Below are 17653 nucleotides of genomic sequence, written 5' to 3' on the forward strand. Positions count from 1 at the left end.
GAATGGACATTATTACAAATTCAATTCATTGAAAAATAAAGAGCATGCATTTTTAAATACTTTCATTTTAGTGTCACAATGCATCAATGGTGCATTCAGGAAAAGTGGATGTTCCCACAAATGAAAGTAGAATTGCAAAGTGTGTGTTTTGTGTCTTTGTGGAGATGAGTTAATGTAATGTAGGGTGGAGATGTTTCAGCACATTAACATTTAGGCCCCAGGTGTTTGGAAGTATTGCAGTTGAGCAGTTAGTGTTCAACATCACAGGACAGGGGCCTTTTCTGCCACAGCATCACTTTTAGGATGGAATCTGGTTCTTGGCAGAACTGGTGAGGTTTATTTCAGTTAAGCATTCCTCCTGTCTGTTTGCAATGATATAGAGAGGGATATAATCTTAACCAGTGTGCAATGTGTGTCTGGCAGCACCAAGTTATTAGTTTTTTGCAAGCTTTCTGAAAATTCATTTTGGGTAATTGTGACTGGCTTATGGGTAGCTCTCTTTCTACCTTGCCTGGTCTCCTGCTCACACTCTTCCCATAGTTATTATTGGAAATGATTACTTTTTCTAACTACCTATAAAGTACAGTTAATAAAAATGAAAGCATATTTTCCTTGAGGCTTTGGATCTAATATTAGAGAACAACTGAAACTAGATGGAGTTTCTTTTTAATAAATTTTCTGAACATTTTAGAATCTTTATATTTTAAGCACAAAAGTGACAACAGGTGTGCAATATGCACAGTCAGTTCAAAGTGTGAATTGATCTGGTTTTTATTTCCCCCACTCCTTGCACATAAGCTTACATCTCCACAAACTTTATCAAGATAAAGTCTTGTTTAGTTTAGACCAGGGGTGTCAAACTACCGGCCCACGGGCCACATCCGGCCTGTGAAGGGGTTCAATCCGCCCGTGGGATGATTTTGGGGGAAAAAAGTATATTCACGGCTCTCTATCGCCGCTCGCTCTCTCGCCACTCTCTCTCTCACCACTCTCTCTCGCCGCTCTCTCTCTCTCTTGCCGCTCTCTCTCTCTCTCTTTAGCCGCTCTCTCTCCCTCTCTCGCTGCTCTCTCTCCCCGCTCTCTCTCCCTCCCTCGCGGCTCTCTCTCCCTCCATTGCCGTGCTCTCTCCCTCCCTCGCCGCTCTCGCTGCCCTCGCTGCTCTCTCTCCCACCACTAGGGGTGCCAACTATCTCACTCCCAAATACGGGACAAGGTGACGTCACCCAGCCAGTGGCCACGTGTTGTTTGCTGCTGTGGTTCAAAATGCTTTCCAAGAAAAGAAAAGTTGACATCGAAGGTCGGATATTCAACAATAATTGGAAAGATCTTTTTTTCTTCTGTGAGGTCAACGGCAAACCTGTGTGTCTGATATGCTCGCAACAAGTGGGTGTGGCAAAAGAGTACAATATCAAACGACACTATGAGACGTCACACGGAGAAAAATATGACGAGGACGCAGGACGACTCAGAACGCAAAAGGCAAACGAGCTTGAAGCAGCAGTCAGTGTTCAACAAAAGTCGAGAGACTCATGATGGAGCTGTCAAGGCCAGCTATATTATTGCCAACAAAATAGCTGCTGCATCAAAGCCATACTCAGAGGGGGAATTCATCAAAGCATGCATGCTGTCGGCAGCTGAGCTGGTGTGCCCGGAGAAGAGACAGGCTTTTGGTAATATCAGCTTGTCAAGAAATACTCTGGCAGAGAGAACCAGGGACCTTGCAGAGATTTGAACAGTCAACTAAAAGACAAAGTGAAGTTATTTATTGCCTTCTCTATTGCAATTGATGAGAGCACCGACGTGTCTGATGTAGCTCAATTGGGAATATTTATTTGTGATGTTGATGCATCTTTGACCGTCACCGAGAAGTTTGTGGAGATGGTGCCCATGACAAACACCACAATGGCGAACGACGGTTTCTCCAGCCTCGTTGAGACCTTGGACAGACTGGGGGTTGACTGGAGTCACGCAGTCAGCATGGCAGCAGATGGTGCACCGTCCTTGGTCGGAAAAAAGGCAGGTGTTGTTGCGAAACTCAGAGAGAAAGTTCAGACAGAGAATCCAGAGCAGGAATTCTGGAATTTTCATTGTATTATACACCGAGGCGTTATGTAGCAGGAGCCTGAAAATGGACAATGTCATGGATGTAGTAATCAAAACGGTTAATTTTATTAGAGCCAAGGGATTCAACCATCAGCAATTTGACACACCTTTGTCCGAAAGTAATATTGGACCTGGCCTACCCTGCCACACTCAAGTCCGTTGGTTGAGCAGAGGGGTTGTGCTCAAACGTTTTTTTAAATTACGTGCGGAAATTGGACTGTTCATGAATGAGAAACGGAAGCCAGTGGCAGAGTTGGATGACCCAGACTGGCTTCATGATCTTGGATTTCTGGTGGATATAACAGAGCACTTAAATGTGCTTAATGTTAACATGCAAGGCTGCAACAAACTTGTTACGAAATACTACGACAGCATTTGTGCCTTTCCAATTAAATTAGGCCTGTGGGAGATGCAACTATCCCGGAGCAACTCAGCTCATTTCCCCTTGTTGCAGTCTGTGCGTCTCGCTCATGAGAATAATGACAACATGGACAGGTACAAGGACAAAATATCATGGCTGAAAAGTGAGTTTCAGAATCGTTTCCAGGTCTTCAATCAGCTCGAGAAGGAATTCTCACTATTTTGCTCGCCGTTTGCCATCAACGCAGCATCAGATGTGCCGGAGGAACTCCAAATGGAACTAATTGAAGTTCAGTGTAACTCGGCTTTGAAATATAAATTTGAGACTGTGGATCTGGACTCATTCTATCAATGCCTGGGACTGATGTACCCCAAGATGACAGACTTTGCCTCAAAGATCCTTTGCATGCTCGGGACAACATATCCCTGTGAGCAGGCGTTCACCATAATGACCATAAAAGATCCAAACTGCGCTCGCAGCTGACACAGACATCTAAATGACTTTATGAAAATCACAACTGCCCAGAAACTGGTCCCTGATGTTGACAGGCTGGTTAAAGCTAAGAGATGTCAGGTGCCTGGAAGCAGCAAGTGAAAAATGAGTCACACTGTTCGATGCACTGCGACATGTAAGCAAAATGCATTATGAAATATTGAGTGTCATAAACATTATGATTCATTCATTTTCTGACTATTCTATTATTGTAAATGCGATCACTTCACTAAACATTCGAGGGTAAATTAAACTGCTAAAGTGTTACTGCTAAACTGTAAATTAAACTGCTAAAGTAAAATACAGGGTAAATTAAACTGCTAAAGTGGCAGTCAGTGCCAATAGAAAAATTACTTGGGAAAAGGGCAACAAAATTTTGGATCACTTTATTGAAAGATGGTAGAATGTAGAAGGCTCACCAGGAATGCCTTTACATCGAAATAGAACAAGGTAAGAACAATTATGTTAGCAGCAGATGAGAAGGGCTTGGCCAAGTTGGAAAATGTAACACTTATGGAAATAGGCTACCTTATTGACTACATGGATTAGTAGTTGGAAGGACATTGTGGATCATATATAACTCCAAAGGTTCAGACTTTGCACTTCACTATTAGGCAGTTACTGGGATGGAAGAAGAAGTTCTAAAACAGAATGCTGCTGCTGCAGCTGCAAATTTGAGATGGAACACAAAATGTGAGGAGTATTTGCATGTCATCTGTGGAGAGAGGGTTAAAATGGAAAAGCATGAAATTGGTGGGTCGAGAATGGAAATTGTGTTGAGTCCAAAGATGATGCATTTGGTTTTCCATCAATTTAGTTTATGGAAACTTCTGCTCATAAATTATTGGATATCAGTCAAGCACTGTGACAATTTAAAGACCATCTAAGCTGGTGATGGCATTATCACTGGCAACACGTCATGTTTCTTTGGATAATATTGCCAAGGGGTACCATGTAGTGGAAAATAAGAGAGTTCAAGCTTAGTTGAATGGAGCAAAACAGAGGATGAATGAGAATAGAGGCCATCGAGATGATTATGGGTGTGACCAGACTTAAGATCTGAAGAAGGATCCCAACCCGAAACGTCACATATTCATGTCTCCAGAGATACTGCCTGACCCGTTGAGTTACTCCAGCACTTTGTGTCTTTTTTGTAAACCACATCTGCAGTTCCTGTGACTGATAAGAGTGGAGGCAGGCATATTCAGTCTCAGGCAATGATGGAGAGATGTTGGAAGAGATGGCAGTCAATTTGAGGAGGAGGAAGAGGAAAGAAAGATTAACTTCCATTGCATTCAATTAGACCTAAGAACACAACAAAGCATGTTCAGTCTTTTGTGCCTGATCTGCCATTCAATGTCATGGTTGATCTTTTACCTCAGTGATCCTTTCATGCATAAACATCGTAGGTGTTGATTTCCTAAATATTTATAAATGCATCAAGATCTGGCTTGAATGTTCTCAGCTACTGAGCCTCCTCATGGATAGTAATGCCATTAAGACATTTCTTTTCGACTCAGTCCTGAATGACTGACCATTTATTCTTGAGAGTGACCCCAGCTAGCGGAAACGTAATTCCTACATTTACTCTATTAAGCGCAATAATAATAATAATAATAATAATAATAATAATACATTTAATTTATATAGCGCTTTTCAGGAAACTCCAAGACGCTTTACAGAGCAAACAAGACATAAAAACAAACAAACATAAGAATTTTGCATGTAACAATGATATCACCTCTGATACTTCAGTCCAAAGAGCACACCAAGTCAATTTAACTTCTCGTTGCTGTTCCAGGAATTAATCTGGGGAACCTTTGTTGCACTCCTTCTATCTCTCCTCGTGTGGGGCAACTAGACCCGCACACAATATTCCAGCTGAGATCTCAGCAGGGCCCTATATAATTTCCAAAAGATGTCTGAACTTGTATCCATTTGCAATAAATTTGCTCTCTAATTACTTGCTGTGCCATCACATCAACTTTCACAAGGAAAGCCAAGTCTCTCTCGACACCAGTACCTTCAAGACTTATCATATCATATCATATCATATATATACAGCGGAAACAGGCCTTTTCGGCCCTCCAAGTCCGTGCCGCCCAGTGATCCCCGTACATTAACACTATCCTACACCCACTAGGGACAATTTTTTTACATTTACCCAGCCAATTAACCTACATACCTGTACGTCTTTGGAGTGTGGGAGGAAACGGAAGATCTCGGAGAAAACCCACGCAGGTCACGGGGAGAACGTACAAACTCCTTACAGTGCAGCACCCGTAGTCAGGATCGAACCTGAGTCTCCGGCGCTGTAAAGCAGCAACTCTACCGCTGCACTACCGTGTCTCAGGAAAGGTGAGCATGGTTTTGGATGGATAGACGATGTTGAAGGACTTCAGAGACAAAGGTGAGGTTGGAGATGAGGCAGTAGTTTACAAGGTTTTGTGTGTGTGCACAGATTTGATAGAGAGTGGCTCAGTAAAAAGTAGGTACAACTGTTAACAACATCAGCTGTTATGGGCAGCCACAAGTGAAAAGTGTTGTTTGGTATTTAGCTGGTAGAGGATCAAACAGCAGGAAACAAGTCTCATGAGCAAGTGAGGGGAAGGGAGGAAAGAGGAAATCAGAAAAATGTGCCAATTCAGAGCTGGGAGGGAACAGAATGTTGGAGGAGCAGAATGTTGGAGGAATGATGGGAGCATTGGAGGTATATGAATGGAAGGTTTCAATGTGAAGAAAAGGAAGATGAGTTTAAGAACTGGAGATTGGAATAGAAAATTGAAGCTGGGGGCCATTTCAGGACGGTCTTGGAATAAGTAGTGATCAGTTTTGGCAAAAGAGAGCATAACAGTATCAAATGCCTTTGTGTGATCTTGTCAGCAGTGCTGGTGAACAGCTAAACCACTTCTCCACAGTATCCATTCATGTCTTCCTCTCCTTGTTGGGTTGTTGGCGTAATAAATCTGGATGAGTACTGTTGAAAACTGGAACAGTAGAACTAAGAGTTCATACCCTGTCATAAATGTGATGTCTTCTGGCCCAGAGTTTTGTCCACTCCTACGCTTCAGCATGTTTGTTCACCGTAGTGGTTTACAGGATACAGTACTCCCTCACAATCCTGATGTTAATGACCTCCCTGATTGCAAGAATAAAAAGTCTTGAAATTATTTATAAATAAAATGTACGTATTTCTAACACCTTTTATAACAGAAAAGAGCGGTTTTTAAACTTTGAGATTTAATGCTTTCCTAATTCATTAAGAACCCTATTAGTTCAGAATAAATCATTATAACAACATTGTTCCTCAACTAACGATTAAAAACTCATGATATCCTGACAAATCCTTCCAATGCCATCAGATTAATTAGACAATAGTTAAACTGTAGCTCTATTCTCATTACCTGCTGTAGATCTTTATCCATTTTAACTTTATGTAACAAGAATTATTGTGGTGCAAAAGCAACAATTGCCGTTGCCTATATTAATGGCTGTCGGAAATTCTCCTGTCACCTTTTCACAATGTGCATTTGTGCACAAGCCCAAATGCATTTTCTGTTCTGTTTGAGGTGTACTGCTCTTTCTTCCAACATACTTCTGATCTATATTCTGCTGGACTGCATGTTCTTCAAAAACTTTAGTTATGGAACTCTTGTCAGAAACCTTCTGAAAATCTCCAAGTATGTAATGAACAATGTTTCCATCAACATTATTTAATAATTTGGAGGAAGTTGAAATGACGTACTTGGCAGGATTGACTATTAAATCAAGGGAACACTGCACTAAACATTGTGAATTGGGTATAAAGACTTTTTGGAAGTAGTCTGTTTTCTGTTTCAATAACATTTTGTCTCTAACTGCTGGTTTTCCAAGTAAATGTCACTTTGGCAACTGGTTTTCACTCCATTACAGATATTCCCTCTGCTCTCCATCCTCCCCTTCTCTGCAATTTAAAATGTGCCTATCTTTTCACTGTTCCAGTTCTGCTGAAAGGTCCTTGGCCTAAAACGTTGAATTTCTATCCCTCACTATTGTTGATACTGTTGTGCGTTTCCAACATTCTGTGTTTTATTTGAGAAGAAATACATTATCATGAGAACAATGTATGATCACAGATTATGGCGCATCACTCAAGAAATGCAGTGTTAATCTGGCTAAAACATGCTTGTCTTCACAACTTGTTTTGCATTGCTGTGGCTGGTGTGATTAAAACTGTTGTAGCAGTTTTCAGGCAATGTTTTTTACCACTGTGTTAGATGTAACTTATGTGTGGGCTAAATACCAATTAGTAGATTGGTATATATATATATTAGTAAAGGGGAAGGGGATACCTTTTTCAGTTTGCTTTCTTACATATTTTAGTGATGAAATCTTTAACTACTTGGAAGTGTTGATTGTAATTTGAGGGATCTAAACAATTATGTTGGTGTATTCCCTGCAGTCATTTGGCTGAATTGTTAGTGATGGGGCTCAATAATGAGGGAACAGTATACTCAAAGGTAGCAAAATCTAGGCATACAATGATGCCAATTTAAAATTGTACTGTGAGGTAATTTCAGTTGATTTGAAATATGGGATCCTTACCTAAATTGTGATGGTGTATTTTTAGAATAAGTAGTGTTTGGAACAAGTGCACATTAGTTTGGCTTTGCTACTGAATGGTAGAACTGAATATTTGCTAAATAAATATAGAATTAACTCTTATTTTTAGAAAACATTGTGGTGTTGCGTTCTACAATGAGTACGAGCACTCTTCCACAAGAAAGCTAAGTTTTGTAAATTGAACATTTAAGACTGCTGCAATTAAATTCTAACTTCTAAACTCTTTTAAGGAACAATTGTACATTGAGAAACCATTTCCACTGCACAAGGTTTCAATCAAGCACAAAGCATACCAGAAAGAAAAGGGAAGTGATGATTTATAACTGGGAAGAGTGGTCTGTCTGAGGAGCTGCCAGTGCTGGCGGTGAAATACATCTCAGCCCTCTGAGAATTTAGTCAGATTTTTGAAATGTTGCCTGGGAAAAAAAAATTAGAAGCAGCAAAATGTGAATGTGGATCAACAGTTCAGAAATTGATTCATTTCTTCTCTGTTAGATAAAAATGATTTAATTTAAATACTCATATTTCCTAATTATCTGGCAAATATATAAAAATGTACATTTTTGAAGTAAGTTTTAAAGGGGTGGTAGGGGGGTCTGATTTTCGGTGGGATTTGTTTGTTTTAAAATGACATGGCTTGCAGGGTTAATTGAATTTCCAGTGATTTGGAGGATAGGATATGATTCTGGGATTACGCTAGTAAATGTTTTAAAATTTCACACAGCAGTAATCCATTTTCTATCAATGTTCACTATTTTGAAAGATTACTAGGGTTTGTCATTTTAGGCATCACTGAAGTAACTTTTAAATCTAAAAAATGTTAACTGATTTGGTAACAGGTCATTTCAGTACAAAGGCCTTGCATCATAGGGTTTTAATTATTTTTCAAAAAACTAATCGTTTTTCATCTATTTGTTGCAGGTGCAATTCTATCAGATAATTATAGTTGCTTATTCGCTTTCAGGTGGTCAGTCAGCAAATTGCAGCAAACATATTAATTTGGTTGTAAAAGGGCAGTCATAATTTCAAGAGACCCAAATCAATTACATCAGTCTGCTGGGCTTTGAGGTAGTTCTCTGGGCAGGATGTTTTAATCAAAGATTCAAAGAAACAAGCATCAGGTTAGCAGTGGCCCATTTTAGTGCCGTTTCAATATAAGAGCACGAGTGCAGAGAGAGCTGTGTGTGTACAGATGTATGTTTAAAAGTTGACAGGAGAAATGAAAAGTACATAAGACATCCAGCCCGTGGTTTTGCTTGAAATGTCTTCTAGCGTAGTGCAACACTCAGCATTGTTTCACCTTCAATATACTTGCTTTCAGACAAAAGCCATGTCGCTTACGGACCACTGAATTTTGATTGTCATTTTCTTTGCCATAATCCCAATTTCTCAGCATCTACAACAAGCCAAGCTCCATATTCAATGGTTCATCTTTCATAATTTCTGATACCTCTAATGTGATACCACCAGCCATGGAAGCACACTTCCCCCACCCTCTCCCATGTTCCTTCTCGGCATCTTGAAGAGACTGTGACCTCCATGAGACTGTGGCTCATTCTTCCATCTCTGCCAATACCGACTTCCTTCTTCACGGCGTTTTCGCATGGAGCCACAGAAGTCACAGCAACAAACCTTTTATCTCTTTCCTTCCAGCTCTAAACACATCTTCCAGTTGACTTAGTGATTTACTTGTACTACTTACAATTTAATGTATGGCATTTATTGCACATTTTGTGATCTCCTCTATAGTGCAGACTATAGTGAACACGAGTTGAGGGATCACTCTGCAAAACTCCTGTTCAGTCTGTAACAGTGGCCCTTTTAATAATCTAAATATCTCTGATTCACGACTCAACATTAAATTTAACAAATTCAGATAATCAACCATCCTCACATTTCCAGCCTTCTTGCTGCCTCGATCCTGGTGGGTTTAGATTTTTTGTCGTCTCCTATTTATACCTTATCCAGACATACTTGTTCACCTAAAATGGACACAAAGTGCTGGAGTAACTCAGCGGGTCAGGCAGAATGCTGCCTGACCCGCTGAGTTACTGCAGCACTACGTGTGCATCTTTGGTATAAACCAGCATCTGCAGTTCCTTTCTACACACACCTGTTCACCTGTCTGTCCCACCTTCTTTCAACCTGCATCATCACCTGTCATTCAATCCTACTGATCTCCCATCTATCACTGAGCTGCCCTTTTGTCCTCTGTCCAAACCTCTTTATATGCATCTTTATCTCTAACTGCTTTCAGTTCTGATGGTCGCTGGATATAAAAACCAGATTGAATAGTTCAGATGTGGTCTGACCTCCAGCTGCATCTTTACAACATTTTCTGGGTTTCTTGCATTTGCAATATTTTGCTTTGGGCATCTCTGTGTCTTTTTGCTGTTTTATTTGGTTTTCTGCTGAATTAACTCCAAGACCTATTTTGAACAGTTCTGGATTTTTAATGCATCTCCCTGGCCAATATTCACTGTCAGGCAACCCATAAAAAACTGTTCTGGACATTTATGGGCGGCACGATAGCGCAGCGGTAGAGTTGCTGCTTTACAGCGAATGCAGCGCCGGAGACTCAGGTTCGATCCTGACTACGGGTGCTGCACTGTAAGGAGTTTGTACGTTCTCCCCGTGACCTGCGTGGGTTTTCTCCGAGGTCTTCGGTTTCCTCCCACACTCCAAAGACGAACAGGTATGTAGGTTAATTGGCTGGGTAAATGTAAAAATTGTCCCTAGTGGGTGTAGGATAGTGTAAATGTACGGGGATCGCTGGGCGGCACGGACTTGGTGGGCCGAAAAGGCCTGTTTCCGGCTGTATATATATGATATGATATGATATGATATGATATATGTTGGTATATAGGCTGCTACATTACCTTTATCAAAACTGTGACCACACATCCAAATTACTGCTTTGCCTTTTAAGCATTTTGAGAATTCTACAGTTGTTGCAAATTCCCAAATGTAATTTTTTGAAGAAAACTACTTTTATTATTACTAACACTTTTGGCATAACTTTTCGTTTATCTAAGCTGCAAGTGATCTTCACTCTTGAATTGTCACATTGTAACAACAACCCCTCCCTCACCAATCACCTCACTCCAAGTTCCCAGTTTAAAAACCTTGCTTCTTGCCATCGATTTATTTGGCCATTTCACTGCTTATTTTGGCAGAATATCTTCCATTTGCCCAGTAGACCGACACTAACATCCTGTGAAATGAAAACTCTTCCTGGCATCATTCTTTTCAAAGTCAATGACTTTCCCAATCATTAGTTCTGCACTAGTCTACCAAGGTGGCTGCGGAAATAATCTTTGGAAAACCATTTATCAATCCCTACTCTCAACACTTTTCAAATTAACTTCACTAAATTTATGGTTTGCTTTACCAATATCCCAGGCACCCACAATAAACCAATGTTTGGTTTATTCCATTTTTCTTGTACAGGTTTCTATGCTCTGATTTTTTTGTTTCTGAATGGGGCCTATCAACTGCACTCGCTGCTGAATGATGTCAGTATTGTGCACTGACCCATTCCACATCTGGAAAAGCAATCTTGCTGACCATGACCGTCAAGGAGCTGAACAGTAGCTGGGTCAAACCCGGTGTAACTGAAACATATGTGCAGGCTAGATCAAATGCCAGCCAACGATTTCAAGAAGAATGATTAGCTAGCACCAAATAAGATTCTATCTTGCCCGAACTCTTAAGGCTTTAGTAAGGCATTCCACAAAGTCAGGAACCAGCTGAAACAGATTAAGGTGCCTGGGATCCATGGTGGTTTGGAAAATTAGATTCAGAATTGGCTTGGCCATGGAAGACAGAGGTATTGGCAGAGGGGTGTTATTCTGATTGGAGATCTGTGTTTAGTGATGTTCCACAGTGATCGGTATTGGGACCTCTTTTTTTAAAAAAAAGTATATGTCAGAGTTGTGGATAGCAAGGAAGGTTGTTGAAGGATACAGCAGGATATAAATCAATTGAAAATATGGATATCTGCATTTTCTTATGGGATATTCACCCATCTCTCCCGTTCCTACTCTTCCACTTCATGCTCATTGACTTTATGTTCTGAGCACACATCTCAAAATCTTGCTCCAAGAACACTTCACACTTCCTTATTTTGCTGAATTGTCTCCAACTCCACACCTAATTTTTTGACTGAACTAACAATTCAGAGATGCATATCCTCTGGATGTGAGTTTTCTAAGACTTCACATGGTACTTAACACTCTCTCCCTTGCTGAGATAATTCATTTTTCTTTCACTAGTGCTATTATTTTACTTGCTCTATTTTATTTAATGTTTTTTAATTATTTGTATATTATACTGAACATCTACTTCCTCTTAATTTAGTTCTGATTACTCTTTTATTTGCTCTTTTTGATAGAAGAAGATGGCGTGAGGATGCTGGGGTGCTACTTTTTTAATGACAGGAAGTGCAATTGATCCTTTTTTGAACTGGAACTGTCTTTTTGTAACTTGGAAAATATTAATTATGTTATAGTCTGTTCTAACGCTTTGAGATGATTTACTATGGTAAAAGGTGCTACTTAATTCATGCTCTTATTTAAATGATTTCCATTTGATATAAAAAATGAGAAAAATCCCCAAAAAAATTCAGTCAGACCATTTAATACTTTTCATAACTGTATTTGTAGTTCCTGCAAGAGCGCTGAATATTCAGAGCACCAAGGGCTTCTCATTGCTCAGGGGGAAATTTGAATTTGGAATCACACTATCAAGAATTTGTTGGTAAACCTTTAGACCAAGATGAGACTGAACTGTATCAAAATTATTTATAAACATTCTTGTCGCACATTTGCATGATTTTTGAGGTTGTTGTGCAGAAGGTGCAAATAGAAACATTCTATACATCCAGACAAGATGTAAAGGAACTTGGAGCTTGTAGAAGATGTAGAAGCTTGGAGCTAGAGTCAAATAACATAATTGTTCTTATTCTTGCCTTGATCTCAAATATGGCTTGTTAAGAAAAATATATTCCTGTACTATTTCTTCTGCATTTAATTCACAAGATTAAAATTTGCAAGTCATCCATGAGTTGAAGAATAAAGTTACTTTGCAAGCTTGAGTAACAACACACCCAGCAAGAATGAAGATTTGTCCCGTTATGCTTTTCTCCTTTTTCACCCACTTTCGTTACTGTGACTTAATATATGATCCAGAAGCTATCAAAGTAAAGAGAAAGCATTTTGTGCAGCAGCATTTGGGTAAGATCGCGGCTGTACCTAAGTGATTTCATTTTGTACAGATGCTTCAGAGACATTGCGATTGTGAACCACCTGGATTTCAAAATAAAGTGAACATGCAATGTTGGAATCTTGAAGGTGTTTCTATTGTAATTTAAATATGATACGGCGAGAAATGCGATGAGGATTTGAGCATTGTGCTTATCTGTTGCAAAATCAAACACAAGGTACTTGGTGACCAAAATAAAATCAGAAAATGCTGGAAATGCTCAGCAAGTCAAGTCAGGTAGCAACAGTGGAGAGACAAACAAGGTTTAAGTTTCAGTCTGATGACCTTTCATCAGAATTAGGAAAAATGTTGGAGACATAGATGGCATAATGGCACCAGAGGAACAGCTCAACCCAGGATAGTCTACAACCCAATGGCATGAACGTTAAATTCTCCAATTTCAGTGAACTGGCACCCCACCCCCTCCGTTCATTCTCTCTCCTCTAAGCTATTCTAGTTTTCTGTTACACCATCTTCACACCCTCTTAGTGTCATAGAGTCAAATAGCATCAAAACAGGCGCTTTGGCCCAACTCATCTATGTCAATCAAGTGGCCATCTAAACTAATCCCATCTCCATACATTTGGACCATATCCCTGTTGCAAGGGAACAGGTTCAAGGGTCTGACTAGTAGAACAGAAAAAGGCTCACTCGTCGGTTTAGTTACAAATCAGTTTTATTGGCAAGAGAGGACAAAAACAATACTTGTCTTGGTATGCGCGAGGTCCAGTTTTAAGGCAGCACACCCCTCTTTCTCTGCCTCCGCCCGTGGCGCTGATCATGACTCAGTCTGTCGGTGAACCCCTCTCGTACATGAGCTTGAACTAACTCCTGGCTTACTGGCGCCTGCCTTTATACAGGTAAGAAATCAGGTATTGAAATTACCGCCAGTAAGTTCTGGCCAATAGCGCTGCTCCCAAATTCAAACTATAACCAATTGCAGGGGACTGCAAACACAGCCAGTGCCCCCCTTTCCCCCCCCCCCCCCCCGCCCTCCTTACCTCCATAGATGCTGCCTGAATTCCTACAAATCCTCTCCTTTTGGTGCCACTGTGACACAGCTATTAGCTTTACAGCTCTGGAGCCCTTGTTCAGTCCTGATCTCCATTGCTCTTGGCATGTTCTCCCTGTGACCTTGTAGGTTTCCTCCCACATCAAAAAGATGCATGAATTTGGTAGTAAATTGATCACTGTCGTTATGTGACCCTTGGTGTGTAGTTGAGTGGGGGGAAACTGGAGTGAGCTGATAAGAATGTGGAAGAGTCCGTTTCCATACTGTATCTCTCCCTGAAATGCTTTGCAACTCATAGATGGGGAAGGGTGGAGAAAATCAAGGCAATGCCTATGATGGAGTGGTGAACAAGAGAGGGTGAGTGATCCAAAGTGTGGCGGTGGCAGCTGAGGGAGGGTGGTGAATGCTTGAAAAATTGGATCTCTGGCAGAGATGAGATGTTTGAGGACAGAACAAAAACAAATACTGTCAAAAATACTTTGACATAAAAGCTTTACTGTTGATGGGTATTTTCATTTCTAGTTGTCAGAAGTCATGCCACATCTGTGGAGGGAGAAACATTGAGTTAATGTTAAATACACATGATGATCTTTTGTCGGAATTGGCTGTCTCTGGTGCAAAATAAAAAGAAGTCTGATTATCCAAATTCATCAAACAATATTGAAACATGAAGATGCGTGAGTTACAATAAAATATTTTTTATTTTTTCTGGCAGAATTCTACCCTTATGCCAACCTTGGCAATTCTTATCACTTTTTAATTTTATCCAAATAGATAAAAGTTCATAAAGTTTGGTATTTTGAGCACCAGTAGAAAGTTCTTAACGTGTATTTTATGAATCTCGGGAAAATAGTTAAGTGACAAGTCCCAATAATCCAATTGTGTGTATGTATCTTCCTCAATATAGGCATGTGCTTGGTGATCAGGTTGAACCAGAATCACCCATGATCGGTATCTTAAGTACACCTCCCACACAGGCCCTACAGACGCCAGCTATGCAGTTCACAATGTCCCCCCAGCCTCGTTGGCCTGCCATCCAACAGAGAAGAACGGACCACAAGCTGTAGTCAGGCCTCAGGTATTAGAACCTGAGACCGGACTCCCCAGAACTCCCTGTTGATCTCTCACTTCAAGCTGATGTCATGATGTCAAAGGCTGTTTCAACTGTGTCCATCGGGGATGTCGAGAAATATATTTGCTTTTCGAGAAAATCAATTTTAACTGATCCATAAAAAAACGTTTCTGCTAGTCATGCAGTTTTAGTTAAGGGGCAGAAATGAAGGCCAGCCATCCCATCAGCTCTGTTTGATCAGGAACTATCCCAGCGAGGCCAGCAGTGGGACGACAGGTTGTTTGTCATTACATCTGATTTCCAGCATGCTCAGTATTTGTGTGTTGCTATGCTTTGGCTAGAAAGAATGTGCAGAAGGATATGCAACAAAGACATAGGACAACTCCACCTCAAATCCACCAGTTGTTTTCTGTTTAACATTCCTTCCCCACCCCCCGAAGGATGGATTATCCCAGCATTTTCACCACTCCAACAATTAAACTATGACTTTACTATGTATGCCTGCAATAAGTTAACATAATCACGACATTCACGCAAGCCTCAAAAAGGCAGTTCAATTCTAAACTGCTGGCCAAGGAAAGTGCAATCTAGCCCAGTACTTGAGGGAGAGAGAGAATAAATACAATCGTCTTTATAATTCTACTAGACCAAGTGGACCCGTTGGGCCCATTCCTCGTAGAGGGGGAACAGGGAACAGGGAAGGGGAGAGGGTGTCACTGAGTGAGCCCTGGAACCAAAGCCTCTCCTGTATTGGTGTAGCACCCTCAACCCCCCCACTCAATCCCCCTTATCCCCCCCTCGCCCCACTGACCCACTCCAAACCCCCTACCCCACCCCCACTTGTCCCTCGCCTGCCCCGCCCCACTCCCCCAGCCCTGCCTCCACCCCATTCCCTCCTCCCCACCCCTATTCCCCCTTCCCCTCCTCTCACCCCCACCTCCCCCACCCCCACTCTCCCCTCCTCCCCACCCCCTTCCCCCCACCCCCACTCTTTCTCCCACCCCCGCTCTCCCCTCCTCCCCACCCCCACTCTCATGCCCCTCACTGTCCCCCTCACCCCCACTCCCACTCTTCCCACTGCCCCCTTCCCCCCACTCTCTCCTCCCCACCCCACTCTCCACTCCTCCCCACCCCCACTCTCCCCTCCTCCCCACTCCCACTCTCTCCTGCCCCCCACTGTCCCCCTCCCCTCCCACACTTCCCCCCACCCCCACTGCCACCATCCAAGGTGGTGTCCATTATTTTCCTTTAATATTCTTTGAAATTTATTTTTTTGTGATTGGTCTCAACTTCTTTAGTTGCTTTCCCACTGCGGAAATTTGTCAGGTACTTCCATTCCATAATCCTCTCTCCTTCAACTCCCCTTATCCCCTTTGATTAGTACGGGTGTCAGAGGTTATGAGGAGAAGGCAGGAGAATGGGGTTAGGAGGGAGAGATAGATCAGCCATGATTGAATGGCGGAGTAGATTTGATGGACTGAATGGCCTAATTCTACTCCTGTCACTTGATCTTATGATCCCCTGTTCCATACTTCCCAGTGCTTCCTCTCTAGCCCCAGGGTTGCTGAAGACTCCTCTTGTATTTCATGTGGATCTGTCCACGCTTCAGAGGTTTTGCATTTCTCATAAAATACCAGGAAAAGTGTTTGGATATTATAAAATATACACATTGAGGAGAAATGCATTGTTCTTGGTGTGTTTCCAATTATCAAGCATTATAAATATTCACATTAAGGTTTTTTCCTCATTTGTTCTTACAGCTGTTGAGTGCAGTTAAGGATGGGCTGGCTCTGAGGAAATGTGCAAAACTCATTTAAATGAGTGGGATGAATTGATGAAAGATCATTATGAAACATTTCATAAGCTGTTGGAAAATCCCAAATGGTCCATTGTTGAATTTATTATAAGAACATATGAATTTACTTGAGATGAAACATTGAGCGATGAACATTTCTTCAGCATCTCATTATGAAAAATTACCGTCTTCCTGGAACCAAGATATGTGCATGATGCAGCTTTTGAAATGTGTTTTTTTAAATCTTGACGAGGGAGTGAATGAGTTTAAGTTTCATTAATATTGAAGATCAACTGGCAGTTTGCCACAATCTGTTCATCAGCATAATGCTGAAGTGGGTTCATTGAGTGCTGAATTCCATGTTAAGTTAGTGGGAGGATGTACAATTAAGAGACAGTTCATTTGGCCAGAATGTGAATATACCTTCATAGTCTATGTAGGGAGGTGAAGAATGTTACAAATTTGGAAGGATGATAGATTTTAAGCCACATGGCTGTTAACGAAATGGTGGTATGAAATTCAATCTTAATTTTCCGTCTAAAATGACATATCTGAAATGTATTGTGTATACACGTTGCATGTATATTCGATATTTTTTAAGCGTAGAGTATACCTGCAATTCTTGTTCTCTAAAGAGTTTTTGTTGCAGGGTGTTAATAGAAATGACAATCTCGCACCTTCCTTCAAGCAAGTTGGGAGTGTTTAATTGTCATATGTACTGAAAACGCAAAAATGATTTTTTTACTTGAGGCAGCATAACAGATCTGTCAACACAGTGCTCATAGATAATATAATTAATAGAAAAAAGTTTAATAAATGAAAAACCCTAAAATTAGTGCAAATAAGCCCAAAGTCCTCAGTGCAAACAAGACAGTTTATAATTCGTATTTTAGTTGGTGTTTGTAGTGATCAAGAACCTGATGGTTGCTGGTAAGAATTTGTTGTTGAACCAGG

General features: G+C 41.0%; 1 protein-coding gene across 2 annotated transcripts in view; it reads left to right on the forward strand.

Moving 5' to 3' along the window:
- Window positions 1–17653, forward strand: part of ror2 (receptor tyrosine kinase-like orphan receptor 2) — a 209792-nt gene that overhangs the window by 124448 nt on the left and 67691 nt on the right. The window lies entirely within an intron of this gene.

The sequence above is a fragment of the Rhinoraja longicauda genome, chromosome 3 (genome assembly GCF_053455715.1).
Source record: "Rhinoraja longicauda isolate Sanriku21f chromosome 3, sRhiLon1.1, whole genome shotgun sequence".
In the NCBI taxonomy this organism is placed as follows: Eukaryota; Metazoa; Chordata; class Chondrichthyes; order Rajiformes; family Arhynchobatidae; genus Rhinoraja; species Rhinoraja longicauda.